At 41.7% G+C, this 17,347-nt stretch overlaps 1 protein-coding gene across 1 annotated transcript in view; it reads left to right on the forward strand.

Annotated features, from left to right (window-relative positions):
• LOC138757273 (sodium channel protein type 4 subunit alpha-like) overlaps nucleotides 1-17,347 on the forward strand; it is a 234,419-nt gene that overhangs the window by 211,222 nt on the left and 5,850 nt on the right. The window lies entirely within an intron of this gene.

A 17,347-nucleotide genomic window follows, 5' to 3' on the forward strand; every position in this document is an offset into this window, starting at 1 on the left:
CTGCCTGACCCATTCAGACCCACCACTGTAAAATAGACATCTGATCCATCACAGTACACCAGTAAGTGAGTTGGGTAAAAATTAACCCCTTTATTATCCTTAAAAGTAAAAGGATGTGATGAAACATTAAGAATTGGCACTTAACTTCTGTGAAGTAGATTTAAGTTTGCAAAACCATGATAGTGTTCTCATCACTTGTAGCAAATATGATGAGAACTCAGGATTGATTCTTTGTGAAAAGATTGCTTCCCCTTCAATTGGGGGTAGGTTAGAGCAGGTGAGGACTGTAAAAATATTTATTCGGTCAATCAAACTGTATTGTAAAAAGTTATTATTTACTCAACTATACTCACTAACATTGACAAAATTAATTTTTCCCTTTCTACATGAAGGAAAACAAAACAAATGCTAGCTGAGCTGATGGGTAGTTCCAGCATTATATTTGTCTTCGAACTTCCAGCAATAACAAAGTTCAAAGTCTCATCACTTTTTTTTCTCTGTCTTATAACCTCATCCATATCCTTCTCCCCACAGATCATCTGTGAACAAGAAGGTTTCAGCATCCACTCTCAGCCAGCAGCCGCATTTGCATCAGTTTTTCTTGGTCTCTTCTCTGTCACAGATATTCCTTTTGTTTTCTCCACCCCGACCCTGCCTCTCTTCTCTGCCACAAAATGTTTGATTTCCAGCTTTTCCCAATTTTGATAAAAAAGTCATCATCCTGAATTGTTAGTTCATTACCAGCAATTTCTGCTTTTATTTTAGATTTTTGAGCATTGGCAATTTTTGCTTTTTGACCTGTAAATCGACCAGAACTAGGACATGTGGGTGATTGAAAGGATTTCAATGTTTTATGCTTATCGTCTGGAAATAATCAACTGTTGGATACATACAGCTTATTTCAACAGTGCAAAATTCTTCAAATTGAATTTAAAGGGTGTGAAACCACTTGTGGTAATCTAACTAAACGTAGAGAAATTAACTTTAAAATGTCCATCATCTTAGACGACAAACAACACACCCATGCCCTTAATTTTAAATACTCATGAGACTTTTTCAAAATGTTTACATTTTTATTCTGACCTGTCTAGTCCATTACATTAACTGTACACTTTCATTAATTGGGTTCAATTGGGCAGCAGAGGTTCATGGACTGAAGGGGCCTGTTGCCATGTTGTATGTCTGAATTTTCAAATTTGAGGCATTATCTATTGTTGATCATTTACTTTGGAAATTCACTAAACCAGAAAGAAGATGATAAATTATAAAATGCTGAAAATAGCAGGTCAGGCACCATCAAAGAGGATTGTAAGCTGTTTTTCAATTATCATAGGATGATGGAGTTGTTCTAGTGAACCGGTGAGGACTCGAAAGGCCAACATGGCCTGTTTCCGCTCCGCAAATGGTTATATGGTTATCTCCATTAAGTCATCTACCTCCATAATTGAAGATATTCATTTGCTGCTGAACTTACCAGCTATGCTTTTGCAGTCTTTAGAGTTGACTGTCCCAACTGGATTCTCATTTTGCAGCATCAATTAAGCTTGAGTTGTGTTTTCCATGTCATATCTTCCACTCTGCTTGACTGATATGCCTGTCTGTGCCAACCTTTACTGGCTTTGTATTTCCATTAGATTCAAATTAAAATATTCATGCAGTTTTTTTCACCATTTTGATCTTGGTATTTAATCCCTATTGATAACTCAGAATCTGATTTCTCTAATTCCAGCAAGTCAGGCTTTCCATCATTTCATCTCCTTGCCTTTACTATTCAATTAATCCCACTTTCCTGTGCTTTTCCTATTGTGCAGCACTATTTCTTTACTTCAAACACTTCAACTCCCCTTTAATAGTTCTTTTTCTGTCTGCCTCTACTACCTTTCAGATGGTACCTTCCAAATCCCAAAAGTAAAGTACAATTATCAAAATGGAGCCTGGAGTTTAACATAATCTCCTCACTTTTTTAATATCATCATGGAGTCCATATGGCTTTTATTTTCAATCTTCTCAATATGTGCCACTAACTTCAAAAGGCTGTGTAAATCCTCCAAAAATCTCTGTTCCTTCAACTGCTTGAAAATTGTACCATTCAGTGCAATGAATATCAATAAAAAGGGACAAATCAAAGGACAGGGCAATTCAGGGGAGGATTTTTGCACAATGGCCTGAAATGTGTTCACAACTCTGTATACTTTCTTGAAGTCTCGGGCAGAGTATTTCCAGTACCAGGCTGTGACGTACCCAGACAGGATATTTTCTATGGTTCATCTATAAAAATTAATAAGCGACACTAGGCACATGCCAAATTTCCATAAGACATTTCCAAAAGACAAAGGAGCAGAATTAGGCCATTCAGACCATTGAGTCTGCCTCTCCTTTACATCACGGCTAATTTACTATCTTTTTCAACTCCATTCTCCTGCCTTCTCTGCATAACCCTTAATTCCCCTCCTGATCATGAACATATCTAACTCTGCCTTAAATATCCCCAATGACTTAGCCTCCACAGCTGTCTGCAACAATGACTTCCACAAATTCTCCACCCTCTGGGCAAAGGAATTCCTCCTCATCTCTAGTCTAAAGGGACGTTTTGTATTATGAGGCTGTGCCCTCTGGTTATAGACTCACCCACCATAAGAAACATACTCTCTGCCTACTCTATCCAGATCTTTCTGTATTTGATAGTTTTGAAGGAGATCCCCCTGCCAGCCCCCCTCCCCCCAAAACATTCTTCTAAACTCCAGCAAGTACAATCCCAGAGACTTCAAATGCACTAAATATGAAAACCCTTTCACTCTGGGGATCATCCATATTAACCTCTTCTGGATTCTCTCAAATACCAACACTTCGTTCCTTAGATATGGAGCCAAAAACTCCTCAGGATATTCCAAGTGTGGTCTGACTAATGCCCTATAAAGCCTTAACATCACATCCCTGTTTTTATATTTTATGCCTCTCAAAATGAATGCTAGATTTCTATTTGCTTTCCATACCACTGACTCTACATGCAAGTTGATCTTTAGTTGAGTGTTGCTCAAGGACTCCCAACTCCCTCTACACCTCTGATTTCTGAATTTGTTCCCCATTTAGAAAATGATTTGTACCTTTATACCTTACTTCAAAGTGCATGATCATACAATTTTTCACACTCTACTCTATCTGCCATTTCCTTGCCAAATTTCCTGTCTAACTCCTTCTGCAGACTCAATGCTTCCTCAACACTATCTTCCCCTCCTCTGATCTTTGTACTGTCTGCAAACTTGACCACGAAGCTACCTAATTCATCATTGACATATAATATGAAAAGAAGCAGTTCCAGCTCCAAGCCTTGCGGAACATGACTGTTCACTGGCAGCCAAGCAGAAAAGGCCCCTTTTATCCACGCTGTCTGCCTCCTGCTGATCAGCTAATCTTCTTTCCATGCTAGTATCTTCCCCATAACAGCATGAGCTCTTATCGTGCTTAGCAGCCTCCTGAGTGGCATCTTGTCAAAGGCCTTTTGAAAATCCAGGTGTTGAGAGCATGAAAAACTTGATGGCTGCTTTCCAAGCTTTACTCAACTTAACTGTACAGTTACAGTTAGAATTTTTTAAAAAGGCAAGAGGCAGCAGCAAGAAGCTGATTGGAGGAAGGACAATTAAGAATAACCTTGTAATGTTACATTCTTCCCTCACACAAAAAAAAACACTAGCAGTATTAAGCAACACATTACAGGACTACTCCCATCCATATCAATGGGGAGGTTTTGCTACATGACCAGATCCCTTAGTTCTTGTGGAGCTACTGTTTCATCATCTTCCACACTAAGGCATGTCCTCAGTATTGGTACCACCAGATTTCTTTTATCTTGATACGAGATGCGGGAATTGCCTGGTCTTCTGGACAAGGTGGCAAGTCACGAACAGACACAGTAGAGTCCCGTCCATTTGGGTACCTGAAGTTTGTATATGTTGGATTACTGTCGAGGCATTCAACTTGATCTACAAGTTCTTGTTACTCTTCACAAACTTTCTTTGTAGCATGGGTGTGCCTATCCAGACAATTATACGCAAAAGTGGCTTACCACATTCACCCTTTGTTTTTATAAAGAGTCCAATGGGGTGAAGCAAAACTTACAAAGTTACAAATTCAAAAGTCACAAATTCAGTCTTTCAGTTGGCCTGGTCATTCGCTAGGACCGTAGTAGTACCGATTGTGGCTTTGGTGCTGCGGCGGGGTCCTGGACAGTCTCGGGCACCTCCACATACACATCAGTGTTGTGCTAGTGGATAGGCACAGATGAGTCTATTACGAGCCCAGAGGACCCCAAAACCCAGCAGCAATAGAAATTCACCAAGGCAAATGGTTACTTAAACAAAAGTTGCTTTTAATTTTCTTTAAACATAAATACAGAATCAAACTTTAACGTAACACTATTAACTTAACTTAACCTAACTTATACCCCTTCTAATTCTAAGCGCATGTGCATGTAATTTGTATATGCTCAGGAAAGTTATTTGTTTCACAGTCCAATCATTCACTTTTCACTTCTCCAAGTTCACTGGTATCAGAGAATTCTTATACTGTGCTCAGAATTTAACATTTATGAATTTTCACCAGGCTCTGGTGCTTAAAGTTAAATAGCTACTGCTCAGAAAGGTTCTTGTTGGTTTCAGAGAGAAATTTGTTGCTCATTGGACACCCACAAACTGATTCCCTCCAATCGGCCACTTCAGAATCTTGCCGAAGAAACCTGCCTCATCATGGGTTTTCCAAATGATAACCTCTTCTCCCAGGTCACCACAGAGTTCCTCTTATTTCCCCTATTTCAGGAGAAACACTCTAGCCAGCCATTTCCTCTTGTAAGGACTACAAGGGTTTTTAACAGGCTGAACTCAGAACTCACAACCAATCTTCAAAATGGGGGTTTCAACAAGCCTGGCAGCTTGTAATGTTGCAGCCTCAAAATCTCCTGCAGAACTGACTTCTCTCTCTCTCTCTCTCTCTCTTTCTCTCTCTCTTTCTCTCTCTCTCTCTCTCTCTCTCTCTCTCTCTCTCTGTGTCTCTCTCTCCCTTTTGTAAAAACCAAAACTCCTCCCAAGACTCCAAACCCAATCCTTGAAAGGTCTTTGTCAGCACTTGAGCCCAGACTTTTCATTTGCACCTGCTTTGGAAATTCTTTCCAAAGCAGTTCCATTACCTCTGCAAAAATCACTGGTGGCTGAATGTCTGGCTTCAGCAAAGTTCTTGCATTTTAAATGAGATGTATTTTGTTACTCTGTTTGTGAAGTGACCTACACTGAACTCCCACAATCTATCTCTTTTAAAGACATATTTATATATAATATAATATAACCTATAACATCTGATATATCCTCCCTTGGGGCATAGGTAGGGTATCAGGGGTCAGGTGCATCATGTATGTTCAATGGTGAGAGGTGTGTGGGGTGATTAGCAGGGGTCTCCAGAGCCCCTGAGGGAATCAAGTCCCTGACAGAGACAGTATATTCATGTCCATCAGGGTATGCCACTTAGACATATTTGGGGTTGGCATGGAGGAGGTAGACCCTTTCATCCAGGGGGGTCCTCCCATACTTCCTTAGTAGGACTGGCCCTGGAGACGTCATCCTGTTGTCCCTGTCGCAGATTTCCTTGGAAAGGAAAGCATATGTTCATATGATGTGACATTCAGGTCAGTACATAGCAGGGACCTGATAGAGTGGAGTGCCTCCAGGAGGGCTTCTTGCCAGCGGGAGACTGGACGGCCCTTAGACTGCAAAGATAGGAGGACTGCCTTCCAAACCATAGCATTCTTCCTCTCCACTTGATCATTACCCTCTGTAGCTAGTGGTCCTGCTTGTGGCAATGCCTCTGGCCAAAAGGTACTGGTGCAGCACATCACTCATAAAGGAGTGCCCCCAGTCACTGTGGATATAATGGGAAGCCAAATAGAGTGAAGAGGCTGTGCAGGACCTTGATAACCATGGCAGCAGTCATGTCCGAGCAGAGAATGGCAAATAGGAAACAGGAGTATTTCATCAATGACGTTAAAAAAATGCATGTTGTGGTCAGTGGAGGACAGGGGTTCTTTAAAATCAACACTGATTTTAAAGCAAGGGGCAAGTGGCTTTAATTAATTGTGCCCTGTCTGGCCGGTAGAAGTGCAGATTGCACTCAGTGCAGACCTGATCTCATCCATGCAGGTTCCATGCTTTGACAAAATTAAAAAAATACTTGTAAATCCAAGGTGATGGAGATCATTTTGGAAGTTTTATAGCCAGTCAATCAGCATGCTGGCACAGGTCCTGTGGGACAGGGCAACTAGTGGCTCATTAAGGTTCCCCAGCCGGTACAAGATATCGTAATTGTAGGTGGACAGTTCAATCCTACACCTCAGTATTTTGTCATTTTTGCTATTTCCCCGCTGTTGATTGTTAAACATGAATGCAATTGCGCGTTGATCAGTCAGCAGGGTGAATCTCTTACCGGCCAGGTAATGGCACCAGTGCTGCACTGCCTCAACAATGGTTGGGCCTCTTTCTCGTCTGAGGAGTGTCAAATTTCAGGGCCCTGCAGGGTATGGGAAAAAATTTTGACTGGTCTGCCTGCCTGGTTAAGGGTGGCTGCCAGGGCAAAGACCGAAACATCACTTTCCACCTGAAATAGGGTGGATTCGTCCACAGCATGCTATATAGCCTTGGCAATATCTGCTTTGATGCAATTGAAGACTGCACAAGCCTCTGCCATCAGAGGGAAGGATGTGGATTTGATGAGGGGGCCAGCCTTGTTTGCATAATTGGGGACCATTTGGGCATAATAGGAGAAGAACCCAAGGCACATCTTCAGGGCCTTGAAGCTATGTGGAAGGGGAAGCTCCAGGAGTAGCCACATGCGGTCTGGGTCTGGGCTAATGACTCCATTCTCTATGACACAGCCAAGGATGGCCAGATGGGTTGTGCAAAACACGCACTTGGCCTTAGTATATGTAAGGTTAAGGAATTTGGCTGTTTTGAGAAATTTCTGGAGGTTGGCGTCATGGTCCTGCAGGCCATGACCACAGATGGTGACACTGTTGAGGTACAGGAAAGTGGTCCGCAACTTGTACTGATCCACCATGCGGTCCATCTCCCATTGGAAGACTGAGATGCTGTTGGTGACATTGAAGAGGACCTGCAGGAAGTGGTAGAGGCGACCATCTGCCTTGAACCCTGTATACTGGCAGACTTCCAGGCGGATATGGAGCTGCTGGTATGCAAGTCAATGGTCGAAAAGACACAATACAGGGCAATTTGGTTGACCACATTGATTATGCATGAGAGGATTTATGCATCCAATTGCGTATATCTGTTGATTGTGTAACTGTAGTCAATGACCATCCTCTTCTTTTCCCCATTTCGTACTACCACTACCTGCACTTTCCAAGGGCTGGTGCTGGCTTCAATGACCCCTTCCTTGAATAAGCACTGTACCCCTACCTTGATGAAGGCCCTGTCCCCAGCACTGTATCATCTACTTTTAGTGGCAATGGGAGTGAGGTTGGCGAATAATGACGGGGGAGGGGGAGTTAATTTTAAGTGTGGAGATCCTGCAGGGAGTGTGTGGTGAGCGGTTGGGTTGTTGGCTGTGTACGATAGAATAACTTTGTAATGTTATATTTTTCCCTCACACAAAAAAAAACACTAGCAGTATTAAGCAACACATTACAGGACATCTCCCATCCATATCGATTGGGAGGTTTTGGTACACGACCGGATCCCTTAGTTCTTGTGATGCTACTGTTTAATCATCTTCCACACTATGGCGTGTCATATCTCTTCCTCCTCCTCACTATTGGTACCACCAGATTTATTTTATCATGTTCCACAATATGAGATGTGGGAATTGTCACGAACAGACACAGAAGATACCCATCCATCTGGGTACCTGATGTCCATCAGTGTGCTAACCCGGGAGTGCAGCACTTGTAGTTTATTGATCTCTGATGGTGGAAGAAGATTGCAGGAATGTTTCAAAACACTGCAAAGTTGATCTCAGGCAATTGAGGTTCGATCTCCAGCTTTTCTGAATTCTGAGGTAGAGAATTCCACAGATCCACAACTCTCTGGGTGAAAAGGTTTTTCCTCAACTCCATTCTAAAAGAAAATACTGTAGCGGCTTCTATGGTAGAGCTACCGAGCAAAAAAGCAATCACACACTAGGCTAGTCAACCAAAGACTGGTTTATTGAAGCTTTACAAGTGGCTTTTATTCCCTGCCTGTCCCAGGCTCCACAGGACAAGGTGGGACCTTGTTAAGGGACAGCTGCTGGTCCATGGGACCAGCAGGTTTAAATTGAGACTTGTTAACATCCCGTGCATTTCAGCAGGGGACCCAGCTGACCAACGTGCCTTCCCTCAGCACTCAGTACCTCTAGCATGCCAGCCCTAAGGTAAGTCCGTGCACTGCACTGACGGTGGCAGTTCGCATTACCGCTCTGAGTGCCCGCTCGGCCTGCTAAACAGCCGCAACACCACCCCTTATTCTTAAACTGTGGCCTCTAGTTCTAGACTCCCCCAACATCAGGAACATGTTTCCTGCCTCTTGCATGTCCATTCCCTTAATCTTATATGTTTCAATCAGATCCCCTCTCATCCTTCTAAATTCCAGTGTATACAACCCCAGTCACTCCAATCCTTCAATATATGACAGTCCTGCCATCCAGGGAACCAACCTTGTAAACCTAAGCTGTGCTCCCTCAATAGCAAGGATGTTTTTCCTCAAATTTGGAGACCAAAATTGCACACAATACTCCAGGTGTGGTCTCATCAGGGCCCTGTATCATGGGATGGGTGGTGGTAGAATGCAAAAAAAGTTCATGGGATGTAGTATTTGTTGCTGTGCACAACAGTGATCTTTGTGAGTGTAGCACCTCAGGAAGCACCAGTTCCCAATGTTTCTTGGACAGGTTACGTGATCTAAGGGCCAAATGGGCTGCCTTCATATAATGCCATTGAACCTCTCTTCCTGTCCATTCCTGATTGGAGGTATGAAGTAATATGACTTGTGGCAATCCCCTTCTGGGAGAGATATTCTTTCAGATCCTTAGACACGAAGGTGGTGCCTCAATCAGAGTATATGTAATTTGGCATTCCGCATAGGTTAAATAGCAGATCCTGTTGTAGTATGAATATTGGGACATGGAAAGTCAAAGGGGAAACATGAGTATTCATCAACTACTGTAAGTAGATACGGGTTACGCAAGGTTCCTTGAAATCAATACTAAGCCGTTCCAGCTTTGATAAGAGTTTCTCTAGGTGGATAGTAGAACTGAGGCTTTAGTTCAGCATAGACCCTGCATAAAATACAAGTCTTCTTGTCATCTTCTGTAGAAAAGGGGAGATTCTTTGCTCTAACAAAATGCAGCAGCCAAGTTATTCCTGGACGATAAAGTCCATTGTGAATGTCAGTGAGTGTGGAGGTAGTAAAGGCTGAACAAATGTACACCCAACTAAATATGTCAGGGACCACATTCTCTTTCCCAGGACAGTACTTTATTGTGTAACGAAATGCTGCAAGTTCCAACTTCCATTCTTGAATCTTTACATTCTTTATCTTTGACTGCTTTTTACTGTCAAACATAAAGGCCACTGATCTCTGGTCAATAACCAAGCTAAAGTGGCACCATTCCAGGTAGGAGCTCCATTTGCGCACTGCCTCAATGATGGCAATCGCTTCTTTCTCTACAATTCATTTCCTTGTTGCATCTTTGACATGAATACAACAGGCCATCCTCCTTGGTTAAGGACTGCAGAAATAGCTGCATCAGATGCGTCACACTTCACTTCAAAAGGTAAGTTTTCATCCATCAATGGCAGGGTGGCTTCCTCCAACTCTCTTTAGTAAGTTAAAGGCATTCAGGGCCTTTTCCTCCATTGGAAACTTCTCTGTATTTAACATCACTTGAATCTTGTTAGAAAAACCATGAGTCTATTTGGCATAATAAGCAAGCTTCCTGAGTGCCCTTTACAAGGATCGCAAATTTTCTGGTGGAAGAAGCTCTTGTGGGCGAAGTCTCTCACGACCTGGCTTAATGATATGATTCCCCACATAGTATCCAAGGACATTAATGGAATTCACAAACTCCACAGTCTTTGAATCATTAAGTGTTAGGAGCCTCTGACTGATGGTCTTTAGGAATCTCTTTACATTTTGATCATGTCCCTCTTGAGTATGTCCAGCAATAGTGATATTATCAAGGTAAGGGAAGGCGCCTTGCAGTTTTTCTTCTCTAACTAACTTGACCATAGCTCGCTAGAAGGCAGCTATCCCATTTGTGACTCCAAATGGAATCCTATATATTGGTATAAATGTCCATTGGCAACAATTAGTTTACAGCTTGGTGATAAGTTTGGAAAAAAGTGGCCCTTCTATTTTTGCTGCTGTCAGTGTGCAGTAATGATCAGCACCATTCAAAGTCGGCTCAGACAAGGGTCTTCCTTATTCAAATACCACATTGGAAATCCTGGCCAAGTATTAAGTCAGAGCATAGGTCATTCAATACACCAAGTCGTATGGCAGCATATGACCAGCTATTAAGACAACAACATATCCTGAGCCACAGTAATATCTTTACTGGATGGGTGAACTTTTAGTTTTAGTTCCACGTGACATTCTCACCAATGTAACTATGAGTGCAACATGAATCCAACAGAGCACTTAACCACAGTCACAAAGGTTGCAGCTTGAGTGAGTCCTTGTAACACATTATTGTCACCAGTACCTGAGAATTGACAACTCTTGCCACTGAGCTTGGTGAGGCCTTGGATTTGCACACCTGGGCATAATGTCTCTTCTTGGCACGTTTATAACAAGTAACCTCGCATGCTGGACAGTTATCCCAAGAATGGAAGAAAAACCACAGAAGAAACGTTTCTGTTTTGTATTTTAAGTGGCAGCCACACCTGGTTTCTCAAGAGCAACTGGAAAGTTATCAGGCAGTCCTGCTGAAGAATCCTCACATACCTGTGGTATCTGTGGTGGTTCAAGGTTCACTACTACAGCTGTATGGGCTGCCGAGGTAGCGCATGCATCATTATTGAGATGAGCTACACCTAATTCAGTAGCTTGGTTATAAGCAGTCTTTAAGTCCAGTGTTTTGTTTTCTGAGAGACACTGGCATATATTGCAGGTGAGGCAATGCCAGTGAGGAACGAATCACATATTGCCTCATTTCCACACTGCTCTGCACTAAGATTTTGAAAATTACAGCTTCTCTTTAACATTTCCAACTCACTGAAGAAATCATCTAAAAAATAATGATTCTCCTGGCTTCTGCCACCTGGTAGCCAGTAAATATCTGGCAAAACCTCATTGGGAGTTTTCACATATAAACTGTCCAACTTAGAGAAAGCTGAGTCAAAATTTTTACATCCTTCGAAGTATTCAAAAACTTTGCAACTCACACAACCTAATAGTGTCCTCTAGTTGTTTGGTATCTTGTCCTCGTAGTCATCAATGTAGTTCATGAAAATCGTACAGCAGCGTTGCCACTCATTAGCGGCTGTTGGTGAGCTGGGGTTGATGTCTAAGTACTTGGGCCTCAATGTTGTCTTCATGTTTGACAATTAAGCTGAGTAAATTGTTGTGAGAATGAAAAACTTGGCTGTTTTCCAAGCTTTATTCAACTTAATTGTACAGTTATAGTTAGAATTTAAAAGAAAGGCGTGAGGCAGCAGTTAGAAGCTGATTGGAGGAAGAAGAAACATTAAGAATAACTTTGTAATATTACACCTTGTAAACCACATAATATTATTTTCTATTATTTTCTCAAACAATTCCAATTGGTTTGTTCAGCAAGATTTTCCCTTCAGGAGACCATGCTGACTTCGACCTATTTTAGTGTGTGCCTCCAAGTTCACTGAAACCTCAACCTTAATAATGGATTCTAACATCTTACCAACCACTGAAGTCAGGTTAATTGGCCTATCATTTCCTGTCTTTTGCCTTTCTGATTTCTTAAAGAGTGGAGTGACATTTGAATTTGAAGGATTATTCTAGAATTGAGCAATTCACCAAAGATCACTACCAATGCCTCCTCAATTTCTTCAGCTACCTCTTTCAAAAGCCTGGAGTGTAGTTCATCTGGTCCAGATGATTTATCGATCTTCATATCTTTCAACTTTCCCAGCACCTTCTCCTTGGTAATACCAACAACACACATTTCTGTCCCTCAACTCTGTTGGTATCTTCCATGGGAAAGACAGTTACGAAATACTTATTAAGGTCATTCTTTGTCCTCCATTACTATCTTCCCTGTAACTTCTCCTTTGACTCATCTCACTTTCTACTTTCTTCAAGTCAACAGAATAGCCATGGTACCCACGTAGGTCACAGCTATGCCTGCCATAACATTGATTTCTCTGCTTTCTGTTAAACTTGCTCTCCTTGTCTTCCACCCCCCCTTCCTATCTTTCCAGTTCTCCCCTCTCTTTCCCCTTACACACTCAGCCATCTCTCCTCCCCCTCATTGCAGCTGTCCCCTCCCATCCCTCACCCACCTATCATCTCCTATCTTTATCACCTCCCCCTCCCCAACTCTTTTGTTTGAACGCCTGCTGGCATTCTCTCATACCTCAATGAAGGGCTCAAGCCCGAAACATGTTTCCTACATAAAGGACACTATTCAACCTCCTGAGCTTCTCCAGCATTTTGTGTTTTTTTACTTCATCCATGGTGTCTACAGATTTTTGTGATTTACTTATGCCTGCCATTTTGTTGGCTTTCTGGAGCAATCTAGGTTGCAAGCCTACACAGGCAAGGATCCTCAACTCTTCCTCCACTTCATTAGTGACTACATTGGTGCTGATTCATGCATCCTTGATGATCTCATCAACTTTATTAACTTTGCTGTTAACTTCCACTCGACCTCAAATTCACTCAGTCCATCTCTGATGACACTCACCCCATTCTTGATCTCCCTGCTTTTGTCTCAGGACAAAAACTTCCTAAAACAATGTCAACTACATTTCTTCACATCCAGTCCCTTGTAAGGATTCTATTCCTTTTTTCTCAATTCCTCCATCTCTGTTGTATCTGCTCCAAAGAAGTGGTCTTCTAGAATGCATCATCCAAGATGTCCTCCTTCAGAAAACGTGGTTTCCCCTCTACTACCATCAACTCAGTCCTTACCTTCATCTCCCCCATTTCCTGCATATCTGCCCTGGCCCCCTCCGCCCCAAGATGCAACAAAATCAGGATTCCCCTTGTTCTCACCTACCACCCCATCAGCCTCTGCATCCAACATATTTTATCCTCTGCAACTTCTGAAACCAGATCCCAACATGATCCCACCACCAGATATATTTTCCCTCTCCATCTTCTGTAGAGATCACTCCCTCTGTGTCTCCCTTGTCCACTCATCACTTCTCACCACTCCTCCCTTGGACCTTACCCTGTGACTACAGGAAATGCCACACTAGCCCACACCTCCTCCTTCACCACTATTGGGAGCTCTGAACAGTTCTTCCAAGTGAAGCAACACTTCACTTGTGAATCTATGGGAGTCATCTACAGTATTAGGTGCTCCCATTGAGGCCTTCTCTACATCGGAGAGATTGGATGTAGATTGGGATATCATTTCACTACAGCACCTCCGCTCTGTCCACATCAATTTTCAATTAAGAGTGGGGGAGATTCAAACTAGAGGACATGGTTTAAGATTGAAGGGGGAAAATTATAAAGGGAACATGAGGGGAAATTTCTTTACACAAAGGGTGGTAGGGATGTGGAATGAGCTTCCGGCAGATGTGGTTGAGGCGGGATCATTGGTTACATTTAAGGATAGACTGGATAGTTACATGGAGAGGAGAGGACTGGAGGGGTATGGACCGGGTGCTGGTCAGTGGGACTAGGAGGATGGGGATTTGTTACGGCATGGACTAGTAGGGCCGAACTGGCCTGTTCTGTGCTGTAAGTGGTTATATGGTTATATGGATCTCTCAGTGGCCAACTATTTCAATTCTGTGTCTCACTATGTTCCAACATGTCTATTCATGGCCTCATGCACTGCCAAACTAGGCCCATCCCTAAATTGGAGGAGCAACTCCTAATATTCCATCTGGACACTCCCACTGGCATTAATATTGGCTTCTCCAGTTTCTGCTAGACCGCTCCCTGTTCTGCATCTCTCCCTATCACTCTGACTCCTTTCCTCCAGCTCTCCACCCCATTCCCTTTTCATTCATATAGCCATCCTCTCTCTCTCCTTGTTTGCTGTTATGCCTTTTTTTCCTCCTCCACCTATTACCTCCTGCCTATGGTCTGTGCTCCTCCCCCTGCATCTCCCCATCACCATTATATTCAAGCATCTGCCATGTTTTGCTCATACCTCGATGAAGGGCTTCGGCCAGAAAATTTGGTTATAAATCACGCTGTTTCTCCACCATTGTGTTTTTACTCAATCGCGGCATCTGCAGACTTTCATGTTTCACTATTATCTCCTCAGTGCCGTTTTCCAGGGGTCCGTATACAGGTCATACCTTCTCCAGAAGATATTCCAATGATCCACAAATGTGAATCCTTGCTCCCTGCACTAAATCTTTAGCCATACGTTTATCTGCCATAACTTCCTATTTCTGCCCTCACTGGCTCGTGACATGGGCAGCAATCCAGAGATTACCACCCTTGAGGTCCTGCTTTTTAGCTTCCTTCCTAACAGGATCCAGTGGCAGGGGGATAGGGGATGCTGAAGCCTTTGAAGAGTTCAGAGATGAGTTTGTTTGGGATTACAGAGTTGAAGGCAGAGCACAAGTCAATAAAACATGGTTACATCACAGCTAGTGCTAAACCAAGATAAAGCTATTTCTTCAGAGATCTCCAAAGTAGAGCACTCCAATGCTCACATATGTTAATTAAAATCCTTTGAAGCATACCACCCAATTTTCCCTGCCTGATCCAGTACCTAATGATATTGAAATAAATGTGTTCATTTATTTTCTTTTCGAATGCATCACTTTGTTCCCAAAACATAATGGCACATTTTTCATTTTTGATAGCACATCATTTGGGAACACTGAGCTCATCTGCACTAAATGTATGAATGCTTAAGTTGTTACAGACTGGCCAAAAACACTCAGTTCTATTATTCTGTGATTAATTGTCTAAATCGAAGCATTTTACATTAAATAATTCACACTTCATTATGTTTGAGGATTCATACTGACCTTTGTCCCTGACATTAAGCTGTGTTCTTGCACTTGTTCAATATCTAATAAACAATAGCAAATCTCAGCCAATTGTAAAGAGAATCCTTTGCACAGTGTAATGGCTTTTGAAATGTATTACATACCATGACATAGCTCTCTTCACCTTAGGTTGACAAAAATGAATAAAACGGCTGTCAGACAAGGGCTTATCTCATACATGTTTAATATATTATTTTATATAGAATAGCAGGTCTAAGATGGATTGGAGAGGTTCAAAATTGGGCCAAGTCCAAATTGGAAGGTGGAAGACCAAGTTAATTGGAGCAGGTTGTTTGAATGATGACAAACATCTGGAAAATAGGAATACATTGAATGGTAGGGATCGAGGGAGAGTTGTAATGTGATATCTCAGTACGGATACATAGTACCATAGAAGTAGTGTTACAGGTAGGTGGGAGATTTGAAAAAAAGCTTTCAGCACATTGGCCTTCAGAGTATAGAAATTGGGAAGTCATGTGACTGTTGTATAAGGCATTAGTGAGGCCCTATTTGTGGTATTTGTGTTCAGTCTTAGTAACTATGCTGCAAAAAAGATGTTGTCAAGGTGCAGGAGGTGCAAAAAAGATTTATGAAGATGTTGCCATGACTTGAGGTTCAGAACTACAGGGAGAGGTTAAGCAGGTTAGGGCTTCAGGAAGGTGAGTGGGGAGAGATTTAAGAGGAACCTGAGGGGTAACCTTTTTACAGAGAGGGTGGTGTGTGGATGGAATGGGTTGCTGGAGGACATAGTTGAGACAGGTACTGCTGCAAAATTTTGAGAAAAAATTCATAAATGGATACATGGCTAGGATAGGTTTAGTGGTATATGTACCAAACACAGGCAAGTGGGACTCATGTGGGTGGAACATTTGGTCTCATTTGGAAAGTTTCACTTGGCCCACACTTAGTTTTGAGGTTTAAAACATAATCACCCCTTTGACCAAATCTCCCATTTCAATTCTACACAGGTTAGTGTTGCCAAACATTAATCAAAACCCATTGCTGTCATTTATCCACACACACAATAAGCCTTTCAATTAGCTTTCAAAAAGATTTTTACCCAAACAAATTGAGTATTACTTGATCAAATAAGCTTTCATTATCCCGGATGAGCCCTCAATTTTGTTACAAACTGATAAACTCTTATTAGTACTAACAAAGGAACAGCAACAGAAAATTAACCAGACAATGGTAAATTCAAAATAATAGCTTTTATTAGACCATTAATAACATATTTCTTACTTATCTCTAAACTAACTCTAAATTTAACTCCACTATGCACAAATGTAGATGTGTGTGTGTGTATTAAAGTCCAAAACCATTACAGTTTAAACTTGATTCTCGAAAAAAAGTCACTTTTAAAAGTTCAGTTTCAAATATCCTGTTGACTTCAGGATCCTTTTAAAATGCAGTTCAAAAGTAATTATGAAGCACTTTTAAACATTATATTTTCAGATCTCTTTCAATTCATGATTCTCTTGATGAGCTGTCTATCACAGAGATATTCTCAAACAGGAGTGACCATTTTCTGGGCACAAGTGAGGGAAGACTAGACTCAACTGTCACTGAAATATTTTGCTTGTGAAAAATTGTCATTGGCCCATTTCCTTTGGAGTTATGAAACCATGCACATAACGAGTCAATTAGGTACGATTAAAACAGTGGTTTTCAAACCTTTTTTTTCCAGATTAGTAAGCAATGCCTTACTAATCACAGAACACTTATGCCATAGGGATTGCTTAAGGTGAAATGTGAGTTTAAGGGGGCAGTTTGAAAATCACTGGAGTAAACAATGATTTGCCTGACCAACCCACTGCATTGAATAGCTGGCAGTAAATGTTAGTTGTGAGACATAAACACTGTGGATACAGCAAGACAAATGAATGTTTTTCCCAAGTCCTTCTCCAGAAAGATTAGATTGAATGTATAATTAGGTTATATTGCATTGAAATTATCTAAGTTTATTGACAGATTTTTGGATAAGAGGCTTCTTTCCTCTATAAGTAATAAGCATCAGTCCATATCCTTATCTAGCTACAATTTATTTCCTTTGTCTACCATTCCCTACTGTAGTGTTCTCTCATCCAAAGAATGATTTCCAGAACATTTACAACCGCATAGAACTTGCTATTTAAGGGTTTGATTATT

This window comes from Narcine bancroftii, chromosome 3 (genome assembly GCF_036971445.1).
Source record: "Narcine bancroftii isolate sNarBan1 chromosome 3, sNarBan1.hap1, whole genome shotgun sequence".
In the NCBI taxonomy this organism is placed as follows: Eukaryota; Metazoa; Chordata; class Chondrichthyes; order Torpediniformes; family Narcinidae; genus Narcine; species Narcine bancroftii.